Genomic DNA, 16,288 nt, shown 5'->3' on the forward strand with positions numbered 1-16,288 from the left:
ATCAAGGCCTTGCCAAGCCAGAAGATCCAGGGCAAGTAGCGAGGATGCTCTGTGTGCTTCCATCAGTGGAGAGCTCTTAGGAAGCACAAATTGCTGCAGTTCCAACAGCAGCCTTCCATCTAACAACATTAATGGAGAGAGGGAGCTCATGGAAGTTCATGCTCTCATTACACCTGGCTCTGCTGAAGTTGCTGACCTGAGCCTCCCAGACACCACAGTCACAAGTGTGGTCTGTCACCCAGAGTCTCTGCAGTGCAGCCCATCTGAAGCACAGTGTGAGTGCCCCGACAGCAGCACCTCCATGCAGGAGCAGGTCAGTGTCAGTGAAGAGCAGCAGAGCCTCTTGCAGGAGGACTTTCAATCAGGCCTCCAGTCCCACGCACCGGACAGCAGCACTGAGAGCTCTGAGCCACTCTCTCCATGACAAGACAGGATGAGTCCCTAAGTCACCGTGGACCTCTCACACCCTCCTGTCTTTTATACAATAATAAAAGCACACTCGTGCTCAATCAACACCTTGACTGCCTCCAGAGTCCTCATTCACACGGACTGGGATGAATGCAGCACACAGCAAGGCACCCCAGCTTGCAATGCTGTGGCTGTGGGGTGTGTGCAGCACAACTCCGGGTTTGTTCCTGTTTTGTCTGGCTTTGGGATGTCTGCAGGGGGAGCTCTGCTACCATTTGGCATGGTAGCAAATAATCTCTCGCATCCTGGATGCTGCTCATGATACTCCCAAGCTTCCTGGCTGTGGCTTTGTGATGCTTTTCAGGGCCTTCTGATGCATTTTGATGCCTTGGATGTTCCTTAACACCTCCCTCCTCCCATCATGTCCTTTCCTGGCTCCCATCTACGAACTGGCCCTGCAGATCATCTCCAGACCTGTCATCAGCACACTGCGGCAGGAGAAGCTCCCCTGGCCAACGTCAGGCAGTACTGCTTGGTCTGCAGCTCAGTGGCCATTTCCCTTTTAGGCGGCTCCTGCAGAAGAATCAAGCAGCAGAACCTTTTGCTAACCCTGCACCACACAAATGCTGCAAAAGCAGAAACAACCTGGGAATCTCTGGTTTGCAAGACTTCACAGACACTCACCGACTGTGTCTGATGGTTCCCTCCCATCCTTGATTTCCTTCTCCCCTTCTCCTCGTCTGATCCCACTGCTGAGCCATGATCAAGCTGCCCAGTGTGGCAGAGCATCGTGCAGAGCCGTGCTGGCACCTCCTCCCCTTCCTCTCCTGCAGCTCAGCGTGCAACCTGAGCACGTTTTTTTCTGAGAAAGTGACCAGCTCTTTTCCATCCCTTTGCCCCTACACACAGTTGTCCAGAGGATCTCGTCCAAGAATTCCTGGAACAGCCTGCAGCTGGCTCTCCTGAAGTTCAGGCTCCTGCCTTTGCTTCCTGCCAGGCCCGCATTCCTCGAGATCACAAACTCAAGGAGGGCATGGTCACTGCAGCCCTGACCGCCTCCTGTCGTAACCCCTGGTGTGCACCATGTCCAGCAATGCTTCCCTTCTGCTTGCTGTGCCCAATGCCTGCACCACAGAGTGATTCTCACTGCACTCCAGGAGTCTGTCAGATTGCTTGCAGCCAGCCATGCTGATTTCCCAGACTGACTGGAATCCCCCATCAGGATGAGAGTCAGTGAGTGCGATGCTTCTGCTGGCTGCAGTAAGCAGCTCCCACCAACAGGCTCTCTTTCCAGGCGGCTGTAGCAGACCCTCACCTCCAGAAGCCCTGCACTGCTGCACTTCCTAATTTTACCCACAAGTTCACAACCTGCTCATGGCTCTTCTTAGTTCTTTGCAGTCAACTTCTCATCATAGAGGGCAAATCCCTTGCCTTCCAGAATTCCATAGTATCAATTGTGTCTGCTAATGTCAGGATTTTTTTTCTTTCCTTTCTTTTTCCATTTTCTAGGTAGGAAAATGAATTTCTGAGCCAGGAGAAGCAGAAGTGAAACAGTCTTCCTGGCACTGCTCAGGTTGCAGGAGTTGCCAAGTGCTCCTCAGGTAATGTGTGCTGAAGAGCTGACCTTGGTGGCAGGGGCTGTGGCTGCATTTTGTGCCTGTCATGCGGGAATACAAGAAAGCCTATTCAGAGCAGGAGCTGCAGGGCGAGATAAACATCACGAGAAGGTAAGGCTGAGAAGCAAGGACACCTCCAGAAAGAAGAGAAAAACTGAGTCAAGTGAGCTGCGTGACGGCCGTGTGATGCTGACCATGATTGGAGGAAGAGCGCATGGCTGGGAATGACTGATGGCTCTGGTTGGATGGGTGCCTGTGTGCACAGAGTTAAGGAGTGTTTGTGGGATGTTTTGCTGGCATCTAACGGCTGTAAGGGGAAGTCAAGAGAGAAAACTTGTGAATGCATAGAAGGGATGTTAAAATCTGGAACAGACTGTTTGGATCAGTCACAGCTGAGTCCAGATTGCCACACTGTCAGAACCTGGGGCCTAGGATTTTCCTTTAAGAGTGCCAACTGCTCATTTTGAATGATAAAAAGTAACATTGAAAAAAGCTTCCCTCCTTGCATTAGAATAAGGCATTGATATTTGATGTTTCTGTCTTTCCATTCCTTTAGCAGCCTGGGTGTTGATGCAGCTGCATGCATCTGCTGCCCTCCCCTTCTGTTTTGTGTAAAAGAACAGTAAAATATGCAATCAGTGTGAGATCTTTCTGAAGTATTTTACTTTATTTGCCCCTAGGCTGCAATGGCTGGGCAATGGCAGTGTCACCCAGGAGCCCACACGGCGACCTGATGTCTCATTGTTGGGGTCTATTGGAAACCACCACGATGACAAAAGAATGCCTGGGATTCCTCCGGCCCAAATGCCAAACCTTGCACTTGGCTGTGCTGAACCTCATGAGGTTCACCCAGGCCCACCTCTCAAGTCTGCTGAGCTCAAACAGATGTCATTTTTCTCGTGTCCTTCCATTCCGAGTCCATCTGTTCCCCAAAGCAAAAGAATTTGGAGGGAACCACCGACAGTTATGTGAGCGATTTCAGCGTCTATTTCTGATCATGGCAACAACTTCAGAGGTCACACTTAATTTACGGTGCCCGTTGTAATTCTGACCAAGGCTGCAGTTGCAGCTGACTTCCCAAGGCTGCAAGACGTGGTGGTGACACAGCCTTGTGCTTCTGCATTGGTGCTCATCCCACGTTTCCTTTCTCTGTCTCGCAGGTCAGCTCCTGCTGGAAGCAGATGGTATCCCAGTGTGAATGAAGGTCAGTGCAGGAGCAGCTGCTGATGGCAGGAAGGAAGTCCATGCTGAAGAGCTCTGAAGCATCTGCAGGTATGGTTGTGGAGGAGGCAGCAGTGATGTTGGAGAGCTCCCCAGCAGGAAGCTGTCTCATCCAAATGCTTGCTGAGTGGTTGGAAGGGAGCTTTCTGCATGACAGCAGCACCAGCTGCTTGCTTCAAATGCTGCAAAGACAAGGATTAGCACGAGTTCCAGTATCGACAGTATCATCACGAATCACGATAGGATTACAATGTGTCCTCATACAAACGCAGCCATTTCTCTCTGAGTCCAGAGGCTGTCCGGAAAGCATCTTTGAGGTCTCTCACACCAAACCACTGCTGTCCGTGTGGGATCTGACTCATTAGGGTATAGGGGTTAGGAACCACAGGCTGTCTTTTGAGAACGGGTTCAGTCATTTCCTTACATCTTGCACCAGCCGATACGTGCCGTCTGCCTTCCGTGCCGACAGGATTGGGGTGTTATAAGGCCACAGACAAGGTTCCAGAACACCATCCTTAACCACTGTCTGTGTTACAGCTTTTAGACCCACTCTCCCTTCTAAGGCTATGGGATATTGTTGCTGTTTCACAGCTCCACTCCCTCCTTGGGCAGTTCTTTGTAAGGGAAAATTGTGAGTCCACCCCGATTTCCTTCCCCTGCCCACACCTTTGGATTCATTTCTTCTTCATCACAGCTGTTAACACATTCATTGACACCTGACATCTGTTTCACAGACTTACAGCTGTAATCTTCATTTAACTTTTAAATCTCTCCCCCATAAATCGGTCCCTGCTTCAGGCACAGAGAATAATTGCCCTGCAACTATTTTCTCTTTCCATTTCAGTTCTGTGGTCTCCAAGAGTGGAGCTGTCATTTCTGATCCCTCAGCCCCCCTCCCCAGCCTGCTCATGGCTGTAACACTCCTGCAAGGACAGCCTCGGGACCCGGAGGATGCATTTTCTGCCATTCCTGCATGGCAGCTTGTCGAATCATTCCCCATTCCTCCCTGTTAAACAACATACTCAGGATGGACATCATCTCGTCCCATGGGTAAAAGTCTGGCCCTAAGAATTGATCACACTGCTCTGCTAATCCAATAGGATCTTCCATGGAAGATTTCATTTCCCTTTTAAAATCTCTCCCCTCTCCACTAGGAGTGGGGCATTGACATGCCCTATTCCTGTTAACCCTGGAATGGCACTGACAGCTTAGAGCAAAGAGATGCTCTTTCTGCAGTGTCCTGCTTGCCTGCTCCTCCCTGGAGGACCACATGCCACAGATGTGCACTGTGCCATGGAAATAGCAGGAAAAGAGCACGAGAAGGCACCCCTCACCGTGCCATGGGGGAAGGAACAGTGCTTTGTCGTGTGTGTGTCCTTTTCTGCATGTGTGCAGCAGTAGAACACCACGTTTCCTGCAGTGCTCTGGAACCCAACTTTCCTTTCACCTGGCTGCTGCTGGGTGTCCAGGAAGTTATGCACAACAGCCACATCCAGATACACGTCTGGTACCTCTGAACTAGCTAATGCTGTAGGATGGAATGTTGTTTCTGCACTGGCTATCAAATGTGGGATTGCTCTGAAGCAGTACAGCACCATGTGTTTTGTAATTTGCCCTTAGAAACAGTTTGAAAAAGTAGAAAGACTTTATTAGTATTAGTAAAAAGAAGTTATTTCATAACATATTTTAGAAATACAGTTGTTCAATCATGTGATCAATTCTCACTTACAGAACTGTAATAGTTACAAATTGCATGGGTATAGCATTGAGGACCAGAAAGCATGTTGTAAGGCCATTCTGTTTGGATAGGAGAAGCTCAGCAAAAGAAAAACAGACTCCAAAGAAGCCACGGCCTCCACACAAGGCCGAATTGACTCACTCTGTGGGCAGGTTGGGATGCAACAGGCAGGCATCAAGAGACTCCCCTCTGTCCTCCTTCCAAACTTCTCTCTCTTCAGGGATGAGCAGGTGTCCAGAAATAGTGGCCAAGTGTTGATAAGCAGCTGTCAGGCGTTCAATAATTAGCAGTATACCTGCTGAGCTAGCAACAATTGGTGTTTAGCCAGTCACACACACACACACACACAGAATGGCACTGGTTGGAAGGGACCTTAAGGATCAGGAATCTCGAACCCCCTGCCACAGGCAGGGCCACCAACCTCTGTACCACTGCACATATGCACATTGCTGGATAGAAACAGCAGTTTGGGAAGAAACTGTATGCAAAGGGTGAATCAGAATGGGTTAACAGCTCAAATTATGAATGTATTTTCACCTTCACATTACCCATACAATGTCTGAGAAGGAGCTGTGTGTCAGATTTTTTTTTTATGCTCCCTTTCTATCACCAGCCCTCATGTGAAGTGCCTAGCTGATGGCAGCCCTGCTCAGCCTCAGAGAAAGGTGACCCCAGCCAGCATTTCTGTGCTTTGTGTCCTGTGTCAGCAATAACTCTGAGTAACTAATGCATTCAGGAAAACCAGGGTCTGTTCGTAGACCATTTGCAAACATAAAGAGATGCAAAAACCCAATGGATAACTGACCTGTTATGAATTATTGCCAAGCTGCAACAAAAGCTGCATGGCAGAAGTGCCTATGGGACCTTTTTCATGGCCTGATGGAAATCACTGCAGTTGTTTTCTGTTCCCATTTGCTCAAGTAATGTCACAGTACTTGTGGTGCCACCACAGCCAGAAGCACTGCTGAGGAAGAAGGTCCATTGCTCAACTATACTGCTAGACACAGCTCCCAGAAGCTTACAAACTAAGGTTCTATCTCCATAGCATACTGGAAAATAGACAGATTTTTGTGCACCGTCTTGGTCCTTCCTTTTCAAAAGCAGTGGGAAAGACAGAGCCTCAGTTAGCACAGAGTTAACCCGGGGTTAAAGGCAAGGTAATCTAAAGGGGTTTCTGCCCTGCAGTATGCCTGTATTGCTCCCTCTCAGTTTAAAGCCTGGTAGCCATCCAGAAGTACACTGCACTGACAGAGTATTTGATAGGAAAAACTAAAAGAAAAAAGAAAAAGAAAAAAAGAAAAAGAAAAAAGAAAGGGAAGACATAAGAATGAATGTGGTTTATGGGTCAATTTATGCGGTATCATTAGGGCTGATGCACAAAATCTGTGTTTGGACATCTCTCCACATTCTTGTTCCATTGGTGCCACAGAAGAAATGCTCCCGAGGGATTTGGCATAACAACGTATGATCTTCCATGTCAGTGTAGGAAGGTCTTTTCATTCTGTGGGAGCAAAGAGAAAGAAAAGCTATGAGAAGAATAGCACTCTACTATGCTGGAATCCTTGTTCCCAGTTTGACCAAACACTAAGTCATTATGAAAAGAATAAAATGTGACAAGAAATTCTACATTTGTCCCTGTATTCAGACCTTGAAAGTCATATTGATGCTCATGCTTTCCTTGGTAGAGTAATTAAGGATGTGCACTGACTCTCAGCCCCAAGATGAAGAGGTGTTTTCTAAACATTTTCTTATTTTTCCCACTGGGCCCACTGCTCTAACTTAAAATACATCCTCAAAGCACTTTTCCTCTCATGGATGTTTCCAGCCAGCTTCCCAGTCTGTGAAATTTAGGGATTTGATCCGATCTGAACCTTTACGTAAACCTTTTGAGACTTGCCCATCACTGCTTCCATTGCTGTTATCCTCCCAGGTAACAAGCAAGAGCTATAGACTGGAGCTGAGCTGCTGGCCAGAAAAAGCATAGCTTGTCATATCAAGACTGCTAAGAGAGGTAAAGGGTGTGACTGCCTCCTCCAGCTGCTACGGCCTGAGACCACTCCTGAGCAGCCACTGGCTGGCAGCCCAAAGGCTGGGGACCCAGGATCTGTGCTCAGGCTGGAGGACACTGCTGCCACTCTCTCATTTGCAGAATCAACAAGAAATGAAACTCCCTAGCAGATAACCTTGCTGGAACAAACACTCTCACACACTGACATCCCCCCACCAGTAACTGTGACTGACCAGGCAGCTTCCCATTACAGCCTTGCTTATCATTTGCTGGTCAGGTCTGTATCTCTCTATGCTCCTGCTTATGTCCTCCTCCCTTTCCTATTTCCCTTGTTACACTGTAAAACAGTCTTTGACCAAATATCCTTCAGGGAGCAGAGACTCTCCTTCCATACACCCTCAAAAAGGCCTTTAAAACATTCAAGAATGACCAGTGACTCATCCTGCTTCACATTCAGTTGTGCTTGGCTGCATCTTTCCAATGGCTTCTTGACTCAGTGACTCCACTTGACCTACAAGTCAGCCCTGTGCAAACTTACATCACTTCTGAACACAGCACTGTTCCTTGCTTCACCTCTAAGGCTGGATGTGGCTCTGGGCAGCCTGGTCTCCCTTACACACATCTCCCTTACCCCTGCCATCAGCATCCCACTTGAAACACTTCCCCACCTGTATCAGCATTTCCTCTTTCACACAGCTGCTGTGCCAGGACCTGCAGACTCCACAAGAACAGGAGAACTCCGCAGACGACAGTGATTCCGTTCTCCGCCCCAGAGCCTCCAGTGCTCAGCATCACACTGGGTGTTGTAAGAGCGTAGTGCTGACCGTCACGTCTCAAGCCAAGAGCTTCAGACTGAGCTGCAGTGCCAACGCACTGACACTGCCAGCCAACCTGATGGGGCCACGAGGAGGAGGAACTGCAAGCCAACCAGGACCACAACCACCTGAATTTCAAGCAAACAAGAACCAACACTTGCACTTCTTAGCTCCAAAAATGAAACTAACAATTGCAAAGGAACCTGATGCAGCCCTCTGACAATCTGACATGCCCTGGAAATCAGTCTGCAGCACTTTCAACTGCCCTACACCAACTTCCAGCTTCTGCTTGCCGCTCCCTAAAGGAAGCAAGCAGCCAAAAGCAGGAATTTGTCGGGCTGGCTTCACCTGGCAATGAGCAGTCCTTAGTGAATGAGAATGGAAAAAGCCAACTGGATGTTACCATCTTATCTGTTCCTCCCAGGGTTTTACTGTCTCCTCACATCTATCAGAGGAGCCTGTGTGAGATAAAAGAATGCTACAAAAACCAGTCAGCATGTACCTGTCACGGTGGATCAGAAGGGAGTCCAGGAGGGCTCCATCCCCTCCGATGCAGTCAAGGCAAAGTAAGGAGAACACCTCAGATGCCATTCCTGTATCAAGACAAAAAGAAGAAACAAAAACAAGCACGAGCTCTCAAAATCTCAGACCAAAAGCTACTAACAAATGGCCAGAGCAAACAAGGCACAAATGAAACTGGCTCCACAGTATTTCCAGCAATGGCCAAAATCAGAAGCCTAAAACTGCATCTGAGAAAGAACAAGTCTGTACAATCTCTCCTAACTCTCAGAAATACACAGCCCAGGGATTCCCTGCTCCATGAAACAGCTCTGGGTGGTTTTCTCATTCATGAGCCATCCAGCTGCTCTTTAAACTCACACACACATTCTACAGCAACGAGTTCCACAGCTGTACTGTAAGTTGCATGATGAATGCTCTTCTTCGGAAGCAGCTTCCCTTTTTGCTGCCAGCTGTGATCATACAAAGGGCTGAAGGCTGTATACCAGAGGGATGAAGATTCCCCAGAGGTCACGAAATATGACTGACCCTACAGAAATCAGAAGTGTTCAAAGATACAGCCCGGCCTCTGCTGTCTGACCATACCTAACCATGATTTCCATCTCACTGTGCAATCTCTCAGAGGCAAACAGCACAAGCAGAGCCCTGCACAAGGCGCCAGCAGCAATACTAGAGGTCACCTGGCTTTGGTGGACGTTGAGGAACTGGGTGTGTTCACTGCCAGGGGACTGAATAGATTCACCCCGCTGTGTGACAAGGCGGCCTGAACAAGAAATTTAAAGTGCAAAGGAATAACAGCATCAACAACAAGCCCAAATTTCATCTTAGGTGAAGACGAATCTTTTGCAAAATGGCATAAAATGTAAATACTGGAAATTTAAGAGTTTGCTTTCTCACTTTCAGAGACATGTCCTTCCTCTGCAATACTTGCTGTGAACACTGCTACACCACTGTGCTCATCTCCAGAATTTCAGCTAACGATTTTGTTCACGATGCCTGGTGGCAAAGCAAACACAACCACATTCAACTGTTCTCATACTGCAGGCTGTTACACTTCTAGAATTGGAAACAGAGAACCACAAGGCAGAACGAGAAACATCCAGTGATTATCTCACACAACACTTACCTCAAAGTTACTCATTGTCCCTGCTTTATCTTCAATCCTACACTTCTGACACTTGCAAATTTGCCAGCAGTTAACATGAAAAATGGCACAGAATACAGTCACAGCTAAAACTCAGTCATTATTACAGGAATGGCTACAAAACACTAACAGCCCAGGGAAATGCAAGAGCAGCATGCACTCCCTCCAGAAATGCTCCCACACATCTGCAGGTCAGGAACCTCACACCAGGCATACTTTCCAAGTATTCAAGGAATCCTCAATGCATTTCTGCACTGAAAGAATTGCAACTGGAGCACTTGCAAATTGTCAGGGTCAGCAATAGCCTTTACAACAGCAGCTACTCTGCAGTGCTGAGATTGCCTCCCTAAGATATCTCTCACTGAGCAAGGAACACCAATCTTCTCTTACACAGAAGAGTCTTCTTTCAGTGCTGACAAGGATTACCTCATATTCATCAAAAGGCTCCAGAGCCTGCACTCTGTGTTGCTCATCTTCTGGAACACAGCAGGTGAAACACTCGCTCACATCTAAAACAGAAATCCCTCAAGATGATTCCTTCTGGAAGAAAAGACTCGCTTCCCACAACACAACAAAGACCCTCCATGAAGCATCTGCATGGGGGGTCTTTAAAACTGCCTACCTGGAAAGAAGCAGCAGCTCAAAGTCTGATGAGATGTCTTGCCTAAACATTTCTACAGAATACCTAGGAGGAAAAGCCTCAGAGGAACCCATACGTTGCCTTATCCCACACCAGCAAACAGGCTGCTTCTTGGCGAGGGACCTTCAGATGACTAGCCACATCAGCAGAGCAGGCAGCAGCTCTGCCTCGGCCCTTTTTGCTTCAACCCAGCTGGCCCAGCTGGCGACTTCTACAATTACCTGCAGTTACCCCTTCTGCAGGTGTCTCAGTTTCCCGTGGCTCTGAGGGCTGCAGGTACTCACTTTTCCAAAAAGCTCTTCTGCTGTGCTTCACAATCAGGCTTGGAGACAAAGAACAAAGTGCAGAGTCCAGCTGGCTGAAATGCTGTTGCATGACACGTCCAAAGGGGTCCTCTGGGTGCATCTGCTCATAGAGCAGAAAGCATGCATGAGAGAAATGCTCTGCTGCCCACTGAATCAAGGCTCCTGACCTGTCGGGAGACGGACGTACGGATAATTAAATACCCGTGGGACCACCTCTTATAGGACAGGTGCAGCTTAAGGCATGCTATTCAGGCATCCTGACAGATAACATACAAAAGAGAAACCCGTACTGGGGATCTATGGAAGTCTCATCCATTCATAGAGGGAGTCTGGGATGAGAAGACCCCAAAATTTTAAAAACAAACAAACAAACCCACAGTACTTCAGGTTCTTCTTTGTATTTTTCTAACCTCCCTTTTAGGTTCACAGTACAGATGAGATTGGAGAAACCTCTGGACGCCATCTGCTCCAACCTCCTACACCAGCAGAACCACCCAGAGCTGCCTACCCAGGACCATGGCCAAGTGGAGTCATAGCACGGCCTGGGTTGCAAAGGACCTCAAAGATCATCTGGTTCCAACCCCCTGCTGTGTGCAGGTCGCCAACCAGCAGCCCAGGCTGCCCAGAGCCACATCCAGCCTGGCCTTGGATGCCTGCAGGGATGGGGCATCCACAGCCTCCCTGGGCAACCTGTTCCAGTGCCTCACCACCCTCTGGCTGAAAAACTTCCTCCTCACATCCAACCTAAACCTCAACACCCCCTGTCTCAGTGCAAAGCCATTCCCCCTTGCCCTATCACTCTCCACCCCCACAAACAGCTCTGGAAGATCTGCAAGGAGGGAGACTCCACAGCCTGTCTGGGCAAGCTGTGACAGTGCCCATCACTCACACAGTCCAGAAGCGTTTGCAGATGTTCAGACAGAAGCTCCTGTGTTCCAGCTGTGCACACTGCCTCCTGTTATGATGCTGTGGGAATCAACTGCTCCCTCATTCCTACAATGCAAGGAGCTGTTTGGAGCCTGCACAGAATCCACGAGGCTTTAGTTTTAAGACACAAGGCTCCCATGACTTGCAATGAAGCCTCTGCTTCTCATTTCACAGCCCAGCTAACCAAGGACAGCTCACCTGAGCTGCTGTTTGCCATGGAGGTGAGCACCACCTCTGCTATGGAAAGGGTGGGGACATCACTGTCCAGTCCTGCTTCATCTACAGCTACGCTCAGCTTTGGCAGCTCTGATAAATCCACTCCCAGCCACCTGTGATCCTTTCCACAACAGGCGGTGGTGACTCCTGTGGGACAAAAGCAATGCTAACTCACTGCAGTGGCTGTGCAGGACTGAGACCAAGACCAGGAAAATCAGTACCACCAGCAATCACTCACAAGGCCCAACTCAGTTCTTCTGTGAAATGAACAAGAAAATCCCAAAACTGGATGAACCATAATAGGGTAGCATCCAGAAGCATCAGGAAAAGACCCAATAAACTCAGAACTGAAACTCCATTATTCCTAGCATAAATTTCAACTACTGACTTCCAAGAGTTGTATTTACTATACGAACACAACTTTGTCACCTTTACTTTAACAACATTCTTATATCACTGCTCTCATTTACAGACATTTCAATTCAAGGTAAGAAAATGCCACTGCTTTGACAAAATAGTTTCTCTCACATCTACCAAATCATTATCAGATTTGTTTGTGGGTTTGTGTATTTTGTGTTTTTTAATCTCAAAAAAAAGATTTCATTTCCGTAAGATGGCTTTGGATTCTGAACCACGAGAACTCCCTGCAAACATGAGCACTAGTCCTGCAGAGCACTGTTCTCACAAACAGGTCCCAGCTTATGATCTGCAAGCATTATGCAGGCATGCTTCTCATGACTACCATCACTCATAAGCTGCTTCACTCTCTTCTGCCAAAATCAGACTGTAAATAACTAGGCAGTAAAGTAGGTCTGTATGGTAGCTGCTCTGTTGCCTCTACGCCAGAGAAATCCAGCACCTGTCCCTGTCCTGAGATTTGTTCATCTGCACGCTTCTCAAAGGCAGCCATCACCAAAAACTGAGCGGCCTCCAGCAGTCGCCCATCCCAGTGTTTCCTCTTATGTTCTTCTAACATCTCAGTCATCTCACCACTTCTTCTGGACACAGAGAACAGGATATTCCCATCTCCTCTGACACCCACCTTTGGCTTCAAGTGCTTGGAAGGGTATTGGTACGGACAGAATCCTTTTCCACAGGATGCTGTACATCTATAAAATGTGGACAGATTCAAGAGGAAACCAAACCAGCACTCCTACCCCCCCCTTCCTTCCCCCTTTCTTCCTAATGCCTTCCTTCCCTCCCCCCCCTTCCTTCCCCCTTCCTTCCTTCCCCCCCCTTCCTTCCCCGCCTTCTTTCCCCTCCCTCCTTCCGCCCCCCCTTCCTCCCCCTTCCTTCCTTTCCCCTTCCTTCCCCCCCGCTTCCTTCCTTCCCCCTTCCTTCCCCTGTCCTTCCCCCCCTTCCTAAGCCCCCATCCTTCTCCCTTCTTTCCTTGACCCCCCATCCTTCCCCCTTCTTTCCTTGCCCCCCCTTCCTTTTTGCCCCCCCTTCCTTCTGCCTTTTTGCCCCCCCTTCCTTTTCTGCCCCCCCCCCCCCCCCCCCCCTCCTTCCCCCTTCCTTCCCCCCCCCTCCTTCCCCTTCCTCTCCTCTCCTCCGTGTCCGTGACGGGGGCACAGCCCCGGGAAAAGGACAAACAACCGCAGGGCTCGCAACGCTTTGCCGCGAGCCGGCCGGCCCCGGGCCGCGTGCGCTCCGGGAGAGGGGGAAGGGCAGAGAGCGAGCAGATCGTTGGAAGCGAGAGAAAACGCGACGGCAGCGAGCCGAGGAGGAACGGCGACTCGCCGCACGAACCCGATCCGGCAAAGCGAGAGACGCGAGAGCGTCCGGAATGCCGGTCACAGCGCGGCAGTGCGAGGGAAAGCGCCGCTCTGCTCCGCGGCGAGCTGAGACGGCTGAGCCGGGCCGGAGGGAGAGGGGCAGCCGCTCGGGTCCTGTGCGGAGCTGCACCCCGCTGCCTCTGCCCGCCAGCTCCTCGGGGGGGCCGCCCCTTCCCCAGCCCCCGCCGTCCCCCCCACACCGTTTCCCCCTCTTCCTCTCCTCCTCCTCCTCTCCCTCAATGTGTCAGTGGCCGTACGTTCAGGTGTTGTGATGACAGATAATGATGAATGCCCATGATATCAGAGGTGACTGTTGGTGGTACGGCAGCAGAGGCTGAACCTTCCTACAAATACTCCATTACGTTTTGTTGTCGTGCCAGCAGATGGCAGCAGAGCTGCAGTTTCCATCGAAATCAACAGCAGGCATTACTTTTGGAGCGACCTACATCGCAGTGTCCAAGTATCCGTATGCACTTGTGTACAGCAGTGAAAAAGTCATGGAAAAAGCCCCCTGCAAGGAATGCGGGGAGCATTGCCTTTGCCAACCCCTGAACAAAAGACTGCAGTGTTTTTCTCAGTAATGTCCCAGACGTTTCCAATGGGAGAGAAGGAATCTGTGGGACTGACGGTGGGAAATTCAGCCTCTTTTTTCATCCCCAACAGAGCTGAAATCTGGGCGACCAAAATTACCATGAGGTATCTTGGCAATATAGAAGCCAGTATCCTACACTAGGGTAACCCGTGAGTTCTGCCAAAACCCCAAAGCATTGACTGCAAAGTGCTACAGTGGAGGAGTGGAAAAGTGGAGAAAATCTTGTTCCTGTGTCCTGGGAAACTCTAGCAGCTTTGTGCCATGGTGAGAGGCCCTTTCTCTGGTAAGATAAGGGCACACCAATTTTGCTGGAGAAGTAAGATCGTGCTTTCTTGGCAAGTAGAAGAAATACAGAAATAAACTTAAAAATTCCTCAGAAATATTTTTGGCTGAGACTTTTTCAGTCCACATCTTTAACCTTTTGGAACACTTTTAATTCTTCTATTTTTGTTGTTGTTGTTGTTTTGACATGGCTTTTTTTTTCCTTCCCATTCAGCATTTTGGTCTCTTATCTACTTATCTGTTGGTAAAACGTGTGAGTGTTTCAAAAACATGTCTAAAGACAGAATTAGTTATGCCAAGGATGAATACACAGGTGGAAAGCCTATTTCTTCCTCCATTGGTTTTGGGCTTGTTATGATACATCCTTCATGAGACAAGTGCTCACAGCAGAGTTCTGGCAGTGTCTGTTTCTCCATTTTCTCTCCGTTTCCTAGTACCCAGAGCAGCTGTTTTCTCAAATCAGTACATTTGGACTACGTTTTGTCTTCCATCTGACCACTGTACACTGAACAATCAAGGATTAATCAAGAGTAAATCAGCTTCTCCATGCTCGTGCATGACGTAAGATTTGAATTTGTAAGATTCAAGGCATTCACAGATGTCACTTACAGTCAGGATTCTGGTGCAGACCTGCTTAAACAGCAAAGCAAGGTGTGCTTAAATGCCTGCTTATCAATGCCTCTAATAGAATGCATTCCTACATTTAAATATGCACAAAAATGTTTATGGATTTTTAATTGTTTGTATATATTCATGTCTATTTCATAGATTTATAATATATAATTACATATAATTTATGTAATTAAGTGTAATTTATACAATTATATAATTAATGTATTTGTAATATATGCATATATGCATTAATTCTCTCCTCCTTCTACTGACCAGGGATAACTACATACTGGAAAATACTCACAAGTCTGCCAGCAGACTGCTGCTCACAAGGTCACATCCAACCCCGCAGTTCAGGTGGACAATGCAGTCGTGACAGCAGCAGTAGAGGAGCTGCTAAGGTGGAAACTCGACCAGCAGTCACATTTCAGCTTGGATCCATCTCTAGAAGAGAGACACCAGTGATACTATCAACACAGAATTAATGCATGGGCAGTCACTGCAATGGTCTGTGATGGCAGCTGAGCTCCAGGTGTGAAAGGTTTATCTATTGCATTTCTTAATTAATTATTATGTGAATATTACTTACAGGTTTTGAATTGCAGATTTTGGTTTCAGCTGTTCAGAAGGTCAGTGCTCCCAAACACTGAACCTACAAGCACAAGCTGTGAGATGGTTTTGATACCTCCTATGGGCTCTCTGTACATGGAAACAAACAACAAATGGGCCCTGCAGGTAAACACAAACCTGCTTTTAGCACCATCCATCCCTGTGCCGAACATCAGAGGGGATCTGCTCTGTGTCCCACATGCAGAAAGGCAGTCTCTTGTAGGCATCTGGAGAACTAGATGCTCCAGGAAATCCATCCATTCCTTCTTTCTGCAGTTCTTTTGGCTTAAAAATGGTCTTTCCAACAGAACAGCTGGGTAACTTGTGTTGCTATTTCATTCATTTTGCCCTTCCTTTTGCTCTCCTTTTCGTGCTGAGTCAAAATTCCCAGCAGAATTAACTTTCTGTTTCTAATGATCAGTGAGAAATTAGCTGGTAACACATCTGAGGAGCTGCCAATCTGGGTTTGTCCAGCTAGCTCAGCACAGGTGATACCAGCAAGCAAGCAATGACATAAAAATACTCAGCATGAAGTGCCTTTTGCAAAGAGTTGCCAGAGCATTTCAGATCAGCACAGAGTGTTGGGAAGTTTCTATCAGTGCTGTACTATTTCATCAAGGATTAATGTAAGTGTAGTGCCATCATTGCCCTCCATTTACTGAAGGTGCCTCCACACATTCTGGTTGTTGGCAGACACTCAAAGATGTGGAAGGTTTGATAGGTAAAAGAGCAGCTCCCTCCTTTTCCGTGACAGCTCTTTGTTCCTTAAACATCTGTATGTGATGTGTTATACTTTTCAGTCAGTCAAGAGAAAGTCAAAAGGGTTTTTTTTCATTTTCAGAATATAGAGGTTGGTGGTGT

The 16,288-nt window shown here is 48.1% G+C and overlaps 1 long non-coding RNA gene across 6 annotated transcripts; it reads right to left on the minus strand.

The window, feature by feature from the left end:
• Positions 1–5,746: 5,746 nt before the first annotated feature.
• Positions 5,747–12,735, minus strand: LOC149912311 (uncharacterized). Of its 6 annotated transcripts, none has more exons than XR_016462070.1 (6): positions 12,600–12,735; positions 11,540–11,704; positions 11,304–11,407; positions 10,394–10,581; positions 8,309–8,399; positions 5,747–6,484 (listed from the first exon to the last, which is right to left on the minus strand). It is a non-coding gene; the product is annotated as an uncharacterized LOC149912311 (long non-coding RNA). The 6 variants fall into 6 exon arrangements; XR_016462071.1 differs by lacking the exon at positions 12,600–12,735 and adding an exon at positions 9,896–9,978 and having other exon boundaries at positions 11,540–12,097; XR_016462069.1 differs by lacking the exon at positions 12,600–12,735 and having other exon boundaries at positions 11,540–12,089.
• Positions 12,736–16,288: the final 3,553 nt, after the last annotated feature.

The sequence above is a fragment of the Phasianus colchicus genome, chromosome Z (assembly GCF_987193195.1).
Source record: "Phasianus colchicus chromosome Z, bPhaCol1.hap1.1, whole genome shotgun sequence".
Lineage (NCBI taxonomy): Eukaryota > Metazoa > Chordata > Aves > Galliformes > Phasianidae > Phasianus > Phasianus colchicus.